The 13,744-nt window shown below is 36.2% G+C and overlaps 1 protein-coding gene and 1 non-coding gene across 3 annotated transcripts in view; one reads left to right on the top strand and one right to left on the bottom strand.

Annotated features, from left to right (window-relative positions):
- Rabgap1 (RAB GTPase activating protein 1) overlaps window positions 1–13,744 on the bottom strand; it is a 176,744-nt gene that overhangs the window by 150,847 nt on the left and 12,153 nt on the right. The gene's annotated exons all lie outside the window — the stretch shown is intronic.
- LOC117284386 lies at window positions 2,781–2,923 on the top strand. Its single transcript, XR_004515463.1, has one exon. It is a non-coding gene; the product is annotated as a U4 spliceosomal RNA (small nuclear RNA).

Genomic DNA, 13,744 nt, shown 5'->3' with positions numbered 1-13,744 from the left:
TATACATACATATATATATGTGTGTACACATATATATATAATTTGAATTTCTGGAAACTTTAACTTCAACTTTGGAAAAAGTTATCCCAATTTACTGTGTTGAGTTGACATTGTACAGAAATTAACAGCCATATTGGTCTAGAAATGTTAATTTTTTTTCTATTTGTACAGGGATAACACACTATATTAAATATGTAAGGCCATATCTACATGGGTTTGATTACAGAAACTAATAAAATATTCTCTAAATAATGAAAAAGAATAATATAAGACTACAAGAGCAAGAAACAATTTATTTAAATATGTTCAGGGACCATTTTCATCTCCAGAATTAAGGATTATTTTAATGTTACATCATTGCCTTTTCTCTTTTACTTTCCTTTTTAGTTTTATTTTAGCATTCCCTACTTTTAATGTTCATACAGAGATTTCTTTAACTGAAATACCGAACAGTTTCTCTGGTGTGAAAAACTATAATAGTACACAGGATCCTAATGAGATAATTAATAATGTGAAATAGGAAGTAAAGGGCTAAAGGTGTAGGGAAAGTGGGAAGGGTGAGGGAAAGGTAATAAGGGAGAGGAAAAAATATGAGAAACTGAAAAAAATGGAAATAAAGTGTTTGTAAATGGGGAGGGGAGGAGGGGGAGAAGGAAGGGCAGGGAAAAGGGGAAAAAATGAAAATGAAGAACTATCATGTAAAGGATCCCAATAATGTATGTAACTGTATTGTATACCTAGATTGTACCAAAAAACTCAATAAAAAGGAAAAAAAAAAAAAAGAACAAATCCTGCATGGTTGTTCTTATATGAGAAACACTATACACATATTACATATACACACATACACATATATATGTATCACACATAAATGTATATATGTATACACATACACAAAGAGTAAAATAGAAGAGATAAACAGGAAGTAGGGAGAAATTCAAATACTTCCTCAAATTATGTATTTTGTTGTTTTTAAAAATATTTTAATATATACTAATTTGTTTCATTTATACAGTACTAAAATTTTATCTTAGTTTACTGAATAGAAAGCTTATATTATCTGTTTCTTTTTTTGGTTTATGTCTTGTATTAACTACTTTGAAGATACACCCTGTAAAATTATTATTCTATTATTTGGTTGAAAATCTTTTATTTTTTCATAAAATATAAAATACTCAGGATTTACAAAGACTATATTTCTGTATTTACAATGTGGAAATAAAATTTGCCACCTATTTCAAAGTTCCACCTGTTTCCTATGTGGGGCTAATTGGAAAATACACTTCATAAGATGCTTTGTTGTTGGTTTTGGCAACTGAAAGTAACTGAATCATTCAGTGGGAATGAGGCTTATCAAAACACTAAGTAGTACAGGAAAAAAATTAATGGTAATAATTCTTTTCTCCCGTTTCATGGACAAAAGTAAAGGAGTCCATGAGCTCCACCCACAAGGAGGACCACACTTTCCCTGGCCTCCACAAAATACAGTGTACTTCTGGCAATACGCTAGAGATTCACAAGCTCTGCCTTAAGACCCTAAGGACTAATTTTGTTTTACTTTGAATCCCTACTTACATTAGTTACAAGAAGCCCCCTACTTTGATTCTTTATACTTTAATCTGTTTAATTCAAGTTTCTATGGACAATAAAGTATAAATTCTTCTATGGATAATATAGCACAAACTTCCTCCCCTAAATACCCTGCTATCCCCTTCTACCATTCTCCATAGAACTTCATTACCGGATACCATTATGATATTCATTTAAGTATTATGTAAATTAGAACTTCAGCTCCATTTCTGTGTTTAATTGGTGTTTATGCTTAGCATCTTGAACAACATCTGGCATATGGAAGATGCTAAAATATTAAAGTAAGGTAAATGGCAAATGAGGATAAAACCACCCAATGAAAAGTAAAGACCACCTTTTATAAATTGACAGTAAGAACAGCAGTCATATTTGTGATGGTAAAGCAAGCAACTGGAATTAGGAATAATCCAAGTTAGAATACAGGTTCTATGGGCTGAGGTGTAGCTCAGTTGCAGCACACATGCTTAGTATGCAAATTCCATCCGCAGCATCCCACCTCAACATACATATACTGTGTGTATACACACACACACACACACATACAATGCTGGTTTTACTATTTACTAACTGTATGAGCCTGGTTATGCTGAGCCTCAGTCCCCATAAAAGAATCTGTTAACTATCAATCTCATAAAACTATTGTAATATGACATTAAACATATGCATTGAATATTATACATATTTAGCAGTTAAAGCTCTTCAAAAACTACCAATTCAAAACAACTTAATGGATACTAACTGATTTACATAATCCAATTCAGAAAATACATTACCAGGGGAAAATACATACACTCCTAATTTCATATTTTAATTTGTATCTAAATAAAGGAATACTCTGAATAAAAATGTATTACCTATATACAATACAAAAAAATAAATGAACACGTTATTTCATTTTACCAACCTAACAAATCTATAAAATTGACAAGAGTGGGTATTATTATCACAATGAACACTTTGGTATTTGGAAAGCATGAACAGTTGTCTCTCTTTTATGGATGTGGTAAGCCTAGACCCTTAGAACATGCTAGCAAGATAGCCATACTGGTTGAGTTTATGTCAAAGAAGGTTTTTTTTTTTGTCTATAGCTCTTTCAATAAAACCACGTAAGATGATAATTTTGTTCACTTATGCAGCCTCCTGATCATAGCCAAAAGTTCTATTATGGTATATTTTAAAATTACATTTACAGCTTTGTGCAGTGGCAGTATCGTAGCCCATGAGGTTTATCCGAGGCGCGATTATTGCTAATTAAAATTACATTTACCCTTCATTATTTTTATCCTATGACACATAGAAGAGCAATAGGAATGACTGACTGAAAATTAGTCTCGCGACTATTTATCAAAAGTTCTTGCCCATATTTACTGTTCTCTGCCATAAACTGAAAAACTTATGCTCAATTATGCACTTTTCTAAAGACCACCGCAAAAGACATATAACTCAGACTTGCTGAATGAAGATTGATAGTCATTCTCAATCTCTTTTATACTAATGGGAGACTGAAATGAAAAGTTGGCCCCTGGATAATCTGCTTACATTTTAAAAACAAGAATATTTTTTTGGAGAGTAATATTAGATAATTGTATTATTGTTACTAACATCATTCTGACCAGTAACGGCGAATCTGCAATGGCATGGATTTGCTAAGTTGCAATTACTAGAGACAAAAACCATCTCATAAAAGTGACCTACTTAGTTTTTTGTTGTTGTTGTTGTTGTTTTGAGACAGGTTTTGCTGTGTAATTCAGGCTGGTCTTGAACTCACTATGTTGCCCAGGTCAGCCTCAAATTCACAGAGATCCTTCTGCCTCAGCCTCCCAAGTGCTTGAATTACAGGGTGTCCATCACTACACCAGGCCATGTACCTAGTTTTTTTGGAGGGGGGGTTCTTTTCCCTTTTTTCAAAAAAAAATTTTTTTTTTTGGGAGACAGGGTCTCACTGTATAGTTGAGACTGACCTGGAACTCATTATGTAGCCCAGGCTGGTATCGAACTTACAGTGATCCTCCTGCCTCAGCCTCCCGAGTGCTGGGATTACAGGTGTGCGCCACCACATCTGGCTCTTTTTTCACAATTGTATGGAATTTATTGGTACATTTTAGGTATACAGTACAGTTACATTCATCATTGGGATCTTGTACGTTTACATGATAGGTCTTGGTTCTCATTTTTTCCCCTTGTCCCTGCCCTCCCTTCACCCCCTCCTTCCTTCCCTATTTACAGATACTTTATTTTCATTTTCTCATATTTTTTTTTCTTTTCCCTTATTTCCTTTCCCCTACCCTTCCCACACTTCCCCTCCACTTTTAGCCCTTTTCTTTCTATTTCATATTGTCAGTTATACCATTAGGGTCTTATGTACAATTTTAGTTTTTCACACCACAGAAACTACTCGGTATTTACACATGTGACTTTTATTTATTTCACTTGAGTGTATCCTCAATATGCATCCATTTTCCTATGAATGACTCTAATTTCTCATTCTTTATGGCTGAGTAGTATTTCATTTTATAGAAAAACCACATCTTCATTCAGTCTCCAAATGAGGGCAAACGGGCTGTTTCCAAGTTTTAGCTATTGCAAACTGTGCCACTATAAACATGCGTGCACATATATCACTGTGATATGATTCTTTTAATTCTTTTAGAAAGATACCCAGCAGAGGGATGACTGGGTCAAATGGATTAAGGGAACCTCTAATCCTAGTTCTTTGAGGTATCTCCATATTGATTTCCATAGTGGTTGCACCAGTCTGCACTCCCACCTACAACGGAGAAGGGATCCTTTCTCCCCACAACCCCGCCAACATTTGTTACTGGTTGATTTCTTGATAGCAGCCATTCTTTGTGGGGTGAGGGGAAATCTCAGTGTTGTTTTCATCTGCATCTCTCGAATGACCAGTGATGTGGAACATTTTTTCATATATTTACTTGCTGCTTTTACTTCTTTGTCTGAGAAATGTCTGTTCATTTCGGATGCCCATTTTTGAATGGGGTCTTTATATTTGGGGGTGCCGATTGTTTTGAGTTCTTTATACATTCTAGATAATAGTCCTTTGTCTGAGGAGCAGCTGGTAAAATTTTTTTCCCACACTGTAGGTTGTCTCTTAGTTCTGTTGATGGTTTCTTTTGCAGTTCAGAAGCTTTTTAATAAGATGAGGTCCCAGCTGTTGATTCTTTCTGCTAGTTCCAATGCTGAGGATTTGTTCATAAAGTCTTCTCCTATGCCAATGCCTTCAAGAGTTCTGCCTGACTTACGGTGTTGGAAAAACTGGATTTCAACCTGTCAAAGATTAAAACTAGACCCTTATTGGCTGAGGATTTGGCTCAGTGGTTCTGGCGCCTGCCTTGGAAGCACAAGGATCCGAGTTCAATCCCCAGTACCAAAAAAAGACCCCCCCAAAAAAACTAGACCCTTATCTTTCACCATGCACTAAACTAAAATCCAAGTGGATTAAAGATCTAAATATTAAAAAAGAGCCACCTACCTAGTCTTATATAGGATGTGAATAGGACCGGGGATTTAGCTCAGTGGCACCACACCTGCCTCATAAATGCAAGGTCCTGAGTTTGATTCCCGGTACCCTCCCTCCCCACAAAAAGGGATGTGAATGATGACCTGAATGGGGAAAAAAGTGCTAGTGCCCAGCCATTCAGTTGCCCAGAGCTTATTTTATCTCTATTCGTTTGGTTTTCTTGAGACACATTTTTTGGTCTGTTTTTTGAGACAAGGTCTCACTTTGTAGTGCAGGCTGGCCTCGAACTCAACTATGGGCAAGCCTGCCTTAGCCAGCAGCTGGGATTACAGGTGTGTGCCACAACATCCAGAGAGTCACTCTTCTTGAAGGTGGAGTACTGCTGTCTCCCCACTTCAATGTGACTTCCATCATGAAACAGTACCTCTCAAAAGTCTAACTCTTCACTTTTCAACAACCCTCTCAGAACCTTTTAATAAAAAAAGAACAGAAAATTTTAAAACCCAAAGAATTCTTTCAGTTCTCATACTCTACCTGCTGAAGTAAATCAAAGTAATAACCATTTCTTTATGTTGAAACTCTTAGGTCTTTGTTTCGATTTTCCACTCCTGACTACCTCTTCTTACTCTTCATTTAGGTCCATTTCCTTCAGCTTATTATTGTAATTCTATCCTTGTTACTTTTTTGCTTGGCTATCTCATGAGCTAACATAGTTAGATCTTTCTACTGCATGCTGACAACACTCTAGCCTATCTTTTCTTTTGAATTGCACCTGAGTACAACAATGGTAACCCTGTTCACAAACTTATTTGTTCTACGATTTTGGAAGATGGCCATATTTGTGTTTGTGTGGGAAATATGGCCACAATCATGTTTGTCACCCAATGCAGAGTTTAGAATCAAAAACAAAATATGTCACACATTTCTGTTTACAAACCAAATTGTTTGCGAACAAAAGTACTCATGAACCAAGGTACCACTGTATTTTGGTAAGGTTTTCTTTCTTTTCTGCCACTATCAAGTGTCTGATATCTATCAAGCACTAGACATAGTGTCATGGTGAGGAATAAAAGGTACTATGTACTTTTGACAGGCATATCCCAGAACAGAAAATGACCTAGTGAACATTTAGTACTCACTGTAGTAGAGGTACACAAAGATTGTTAGAATAGGTGATGGATTCTGCTTCACTGTATTCCATGGACAGCTAAAAACCAATTTCACGCATCCAAATCCAAACCATCTGGTACAGTCAGGATTTGAAAGTGGATAGATTTAAAACAGGACATAGCCCTCACCAGGCATGGTGGCGCATGCCTGTAATCCCTACACTCGGGAGGCTGAGGCAGGAGGATCGCTGTGAGTTCAAGACCATCCTAGGCTACATAGTGAGTTCCAGGTCAGTCTCAACTACACAGTGAGACCCTGTCTAAAACAAACAAACAAACTAACAAACAAGCAAAAAAAAAACAGGACACATAATTTACAGGATTTTTATATTTTATAATATTTACCAACAACGTCAAATGCAGAGGAGCATAAGGGATCTATCCATAGGCTAGAGACCCGAAGAATCCAGCCAAGGGCTTGGATCCCACAGCAATGAACTGCAGAAGTCCAGCAGAAGGCCTAGAGCCCAAGGCAATGTCTCATGTAAGTCTGCATCCAGGATCTGCCCTGGGAAGCCCAAAGGCCAGTGGTGGAAGCTAGAAAGTCCGTGCGAGCGGGGTGAAGGATCTGTGCCATCAGGCTGAGGGATCTGCACTGGAGTCAGGAAGTGACACTCAAAGTGACGACCAGAGCTCCCCTGAAGAGAACAGCAGCCATCACCAGAGACAGCGAGGACTTGAGCTCCTCTGATGATAACAGCCAAATTCATTTCAGGAAAACCAGCTGTGGCAAGCTTCTCCAGGAAAATCAACAGCGTATCATCGTCCCTTCCAGTTTTCTTTTTAAACTGTTGGTAACAGTCCTCAGGTGGGTCTTCCATGCCCAGAACCATGCTGACTCAGTTTAGCTGGGCATTCCAAGTTGACCATTAGTTAATCCACCATACCATATGACTTTCACACATCATACAAGCACATTCTTCCTTTCCCTGCCATCATTAACAATCAGAGAACCAAGACAAACATAAACAAAAACAAACCAAATTTTTATTCTTCTTATTCTCCCTTAGAATTCTAATGGATTTTAGTTTTGCAACATGTATCCAATCTATCCCTTCCTTGCCATCCCTCATGTAATTAACTTTCAAAACTCTCCTTTCCTAGACTCTCTATAGTAAGTGCTTCTCTGAGTGCTACAGTTATATGACTTCTAAAACTTAGGTATGATTCTATATTCCATGCCCTCCCTGCCCTTCATTGCTTATGACTGAAAACAAAAATCCAATCTTTACATTTAGTCTTTCATATTCTACAATCTATCATTCTAGTCTTATCTCCTACTATTGAACAATCCACTCAATATTTCATTCAGTGTTATGCTTTTAAGGCTTTGCATGTTGTTTCCTTGGAAATGTGTCATTGTTTTCAGTTATTTTTCTCTTCCCCAACATCAATCTAAGAATACAATCAAGTATTTAACCTCCTTCCTCCCCTTCTACAATGTTGAGAGCTCTTGCTTAGCATGCACAAAACACTGGGTCAATCCTCAGTACTAGGGCTGGGGATGTAGCTCAGCAGTACCATGTCTGCCTGGCAAGAGCTAGGTCTTGAATTCGATGAGCGGGTTGTAGGGTGGGGTCTGCGGTACTACAAAAAAACAAAACAAAACCTCAGCATTTACATGTAATCTGTATCACCTTTCTTCCACTCTATTATATTTACTGATCCATTCATTCTGTAAACTATCAGACCGTATGCTGGAAATACACAGGCACAAACATAATTCACTTGAACTACCTGTGTACAAGGATCATGTGTTTTATTCACATCATGTCCTTGCTTACTCACAGTTCTCAATAAATTTTGTTGGCTGATGCAGTCAGCCCAATGAATCCATGGATTCAACCAAGGACCAAAATTATTCAGGAAAAAAAATGTATCTGTTATGGTTTGGATGTAACATGGTCCCCAAAGCCTCACATCTGGAAAGTGACTGGATTATGGGGGTTTATATCTGACTTGCTGTTGGGAGGTAGGACCAGGCTGGAAGGGGCAGGTAACCCGGAGGGTGTGTCTTCCTCCCAGGCTCCTCCCTTCTCTTCTTTGCTGTGTGGCCAAGCAGCTGTCCTCTGCCAGGCTCTTCCACCAAACTGGTTTTTACTTTAGAATCTGCAGGCCTTACATAGACTGGTGAGAAAATAAACCTGTCCTCCTTTAAATTTGGAGTATTAAATATTGTGTCTCAACAACAATAACAGTGACTAAGACAGTATCCATAATGAACATGTGGACTTTTTCTCCTCTTGTCATCAATTCCTAAACAATACAGCATTACAACTTTTAAGACAGCATTTACATTGTATTGAGGATATACAAGGAAGTCCATAGGTTATATGCTATTATTATGCCATTTTGGTATGAAGGGGAAGGTCCTGGAACCTATCCCCCAACTGGGACTTCATGTGAGACAACTACTTTTATCAGTGTGCTAATAGGGTCTAAGTAGTTATTAGGAAGACAAATAACAAATATGCTATGTTACATGCAGAGTACTAGGGATGTGGAAATGGATGATGCTTAAAATGAAGAGACTCAAAAAGATAACTATCCTTGGGCGTGCCTCACTGACCAATCAAGACTATCTCAACTGTCATGGCTGAAAACAGTTAAACACTGAGTCACAAAACATACTTTCAATTCCCTTTGAGCCAAACACTCTCATCATCTCCCACCCAATTCCCAATATTTTGGTTGTTCAATAGTAAGTAAATGAGTAAATTTTATGGAATCTTAAGGGGGACATTTAAATCATCTTAAGTAAATCCAAAAAAGGAGATAGTTATTAATTACAATTACTGAGTGGCAGTCATATGTTCAATGTGATAATAAAAAGTTTTATATGTTTTATTATTAATCTTCACACTAACCTTGCCAGATGGGTATTAACTTCATATGACAAACTGAGACTTAGATTGAGTAATTTGCTGAAGTTCAGAGAAACTTGTGGAACTTGGTCCAAAATTAGGTATCTATGTGCCTGTCTTTTGCTGAACTGTATCTGCCCTCTTTGGAGTACCTCTCTCTTGCTATTCAAATCCATCCTTATGCTGTGCCTAGATGTACCCCTCTAAAATACTAGTCCGGTAAGATTACTGTGTTTACAAAAAAATAACAAAACAGGAAACAGCAAAATAAGTCTCAAAGAAACTGTACAAGGTCAATTCCTATAGGGTTTGTAGCTTTTCATATTAAACAAAGGATGGGCATAACTGAGTGTTAAGAGTGTGCTCAGCTTCTTGAAGCCTAGGTTTGATCCCAAACAACAAAATTAAACAAGCAGGATACAAAGAAGCTATAAAAATCTTACTATATTTGTTTCAGGATTTTTCTGTCTCTGAACTGTTTCATTGTATTGGTCTTCACATGAATTGCGCACAATTTATCCCTAAAAAGGGTGGGATAAACTTATTAAAACTCAATGGAAAACCATTCCATCTTTAAAAAAAAAAAAAATCCTTGCCATCACTATTAATTGCTAAACAATAGATATGTCTTGGCTTTAAGCCTGTCTCTGAATTTGGGGGCCGTTTCTTTGAGTTATTTTATTAAGCTAATAGAACCATATTAATTTAAGACTTCTGATTAATTTCAGCTTAGCTTAAAAACCCTTAGCTGCATACTTGCAATTAAAAGCAAGAAAAACTAGCTTATATAAGAACCACTTTGACAAATTTTAAAATATAATGCCTGTGACAATTTACTTCCTTAAACTATTAAGTGAATTTTTGTTCAACTCTAATTGAACTAAAAAAAGATAACCTAAATTGAAATACAGGAATTCACAAGGCAAAAGTAAGTTTTTTTTTTAATGTTTTACAAGTTGTAAATGTTTTTTTATATTGCTGGTCAAATATATGTAAAATAAACTTTCCCACTATAGCCATTTTTAAAGGTATAATTCTGCAGCATTAAAGTATATTCACACTGTTATGCAATCATCACCACCATCCATTCCTAAAATGTTTTCATCTTCCTAAATTTAAAACCATACCCATTAACACTAACTCCCCACTTCCCCTGGTAGACACTATTTTATTTTATGGCTCTATAAATGACTGCTCATAAAACAGATTTACAGAATGTTTGTCCTTTGTAATTGCCTTATTTTCTTCTATAATGTCTCCAAGACTTATCCATGTTGCAGCATGCTAAAATTTCCTTCCTTTTTTTAGGCTCAATAATATTCTATTGTAGGTATACCACATTTTGCTTATCCATCAATCCTTTGATAAAAGTTCTTAAGAGTCTTCATTGTAGTTTTACGGTGTTTTTAGAATAAAATTCATGAAATCAACACATTAAAGGTGAGTGCCAATGTTCCTAGTTATTTCTCACTTCCTCATGAGTAATCAAACTGTAGTAGGATTTATTTATTTGTAGTGGCAATGTTTATTTGAAAAAGTAAAAGTGAAGCATGAGAAACTGGCTCTGCAGAGCAAGCTTGGAAAAAGTAAAAAAAAGAAAAAGCAAGATGAAAGTACACTTTGGAGAAAGCAGAGTGGGTTATCATGAGGTAAGCCTTGAGAGCCAGCAGGATTAATTTTTAGGTTTACATTTTAGTATAATACAGGAAAAAAGAGTAGGGGTTAAACTCCTGGGTTCTTTTCCTTTTTTAACCTTGGGCAGTGTTGTGACTTTAGATGTGTAAAATAATGGAATCGAATCCTTTGCATTATTTTATAAATATGAGTATACTGGGATGGGGGGAAATTACTAGGTGCTTTATGGTACAATTCCATGAAGTATAGGTAGCTCAATTTTTTATAAATAAAGAAAGTGAATCTCAGAGTCATTAAGTAGTTTACTTTAAGTCATTTATTAAATAAGTGCAAAACTTTGGGATGTGTAGGCCTTCCAGATCCTGAAATTGATACTCTCACTATACTTTGATACCACTACTAAAAGATACAAGAGGTAAGAGGAGGGGATGAAGTGTACATAAAGTAATTTTAACACTAAGCTGATTATTTGAGTAAAATAATGTTGACATGAAAAGAATACATACATAGCTTTTCCATGTTCCTACGGCTATTTCAGTAAATAGCAGTTTGGTATTTTTCCAGAACACTAGGTAGGTATGCTGGCTTTATGCCATTTCAACATAATTATTTCTAAAACTAAATATTTAAATTGTTATTTGGATGCCATTTCCACAATAGAAAATACCCTTGGGAACACATGGAAAATTAGCTTAACATGAATGCACTACTCATTCACAAGATGAGATTACATTTCTGATTTAGCTAGTATACTTATATTTTTCAAAATCCTTTACTTTTTCTGAACAGATTTATGAAGCACCACGTAACTTATATTAGCATTTAAAAATATTACTTTTAGGGCCGGGGATTTAGTTCAGCGGTTCAGTGGCCTGCCTTGTAAGCGCAAGGACCCGAGTTCAATCCCCGGTACCAAAAACAAAAAAAACAAAACAACAACAAAAAAATCTTACTTTAAAGCAATGAAGGATTTTCCAAATACTCGTCCTTCTTTTAGGAAGTCAAAACAGTTCCTCCACATCTACAGTTTATGAAATGAATCTATTCCATTTAGAATATCCACTCGTCTGTACTTAGATCTGAAGTATTTGCATATCCAGTCCTCTTTATGTGAATTTAATGTCAAACAAGCAAATCATTCAATACATGACAAGAACCTATAAATATGGTTTCTCTTTTCTTTGACTTTTGACTTTCAGAGCAATGTATCACCAAACCAAAAATGGTTAGCAGAGGACGCACAAATTTTCTGTACCTTCTGATGTGAGAAGGCCCAGTGACACAATGAATAACATTTAATACATGTGTCAAATAGGGAGTGAGCAATTCCTCAGCATTTTATTGAGTCCTTCATTTATACCATCATAATAGGTACAGTTTAAGAAAATATAAAGTTTACAAATATTTAAGTTCCATAGATGTTTTAAACAATTGAAAAGATCTTTTCTTACAACTAAAAATAAGAGTTTCTGCTGGAGGACAATTTTTAATGTAAATTTTAGCTTTTTTCAATGTTCTTTTTTTGGTGATACTATAGACTGAATCCAGGACCTCAGTACTGTGCTATGTCCCCACTCCTTTAAAAAAAAAATTTTTTTTTTTGAGACAGGGTTGCACTAAGTTGCCCAGGCAGACTGTGATTTTCTTTTGTGTGTGTGGTACCAGGGATTGAACTCAGGACGTTGCACTTGCCAGGCAGGCATGGCAGACCTAGAAGTTTTGATGCTTCTTCCTCAGCCTCTTAGTGCCGTTGTTACAGCCTGTATCACCATTCTGCTAACTACTGTATTAGCTTTTGAGGTTAGACAGAAATCAGATTTCTCCAGATTCCAGAGAATTCAACAAGTAACTACAATAAGAAAATAACCATGTACTTCTAAAAAATTTTAAAGACCTACACACAGAAAATCATCTGTCATAGCAAAAGAAATCTACATGACATATTCCTACTCTATCAGAATATCTTCAACGACAGGAGCGTTTATCACCTCCATGATAAAAATATTAAAACAATTAACTTATGTTGCTAATAGCATACAAATACCCAACATTTAATCCAATTTAGACTTGAATGCTGTTATTATCATTGGTTATATTTAAAATATATTTCCAAAGAAAGATTCTATATTTGAGTTCCTTTAAGTGATACAAGACATCCTCAGATAAGGTAAAACAAGATTAATAACCATAGCTTGTGGGTTATAAGTACCAAAATGTATAAATGAGGGAGAAAGGCACAGAGAAAGTTTAAAAATAATTATTGTTAAGCTTTATGTGAGTACAACATGTTAAAGTTAACAGAGTAGCTTTTTGCTAATGCACCTGAAAAAAACTAAGAGTTTAATATGAAGGAAAATGTATTGGTTGTGAGCCGGAGATTTAACTCAGTGGTGCCGCAGCTGCCTTGCAAGCCTAAGGTCCTGAGTTTGATCCCCAGTACCAAAAAGAAAAAGAAAATGTACTGCTAGGAAGACTGGTGGTTTATAACATAGGTGCTGATATAATCTTCACTGGCAATACAGTACATATCACCTATGCATTAACTCTCAAGAGGTACAAACCCCAAATTCGGCAATATGGTCAGGCAATTAAGATTTGTTTCTCATGCTTTAGAGCCAAGGTAATACATACTATTTAATGTCAAGCACAAACTTTTTTGGGGGGCGGGGGAACCAGGGATCAAACTTGAGTCTTTGTGCTTGTAAGGCAGGTGGCAGAAGCACTGAGCTAAATCCCCAGCCCAAGCACGAACTTTAAGACAGATTTTAGGATTCATTTACTAATGATCAGAAAAAGGGATCTAGGTGGGAAAATCAGGCATTATAAAGCTCTACTGAGTAAAGGAATAATCTTCAAAAATTTCTTTTTTTTTTAAATTTATTTTTCTTCCCAGTACTGAGGATCGAATTAAACAGGAAGGGAGAGGGAGAGAGGGGGAGAGGTGAGAAGAGGAGAAGAGGGGAAGAGGGGAAGAGAGAAAGGGAGAGGGGGAGAGGGGGGGGGGGGGA

This window comes from Fukomys damarensis, unplaced genomic scaffold, assembly GCF_012274545.1.
Source record: "Fukomys damarensis isolate Sample0158 unplaced genomic scaffold, DMR_v1.0_HiC HiC_scaffold_36, whole genome shotgun sequence".
In the NCBI taxonomy this organism is placed as follows: domain Eukaryota; kingdom Metazoa; phylum Chordata; class Mammalia; order Rodentia; family Bathyergidae; genus Fukomys; species Fukomys damarensis.
The sequence above is the reverse complement of the archived record's forward strand: the minus strand, read 5'-3'. Positions and strand labels throughout refer to the sequence as shown.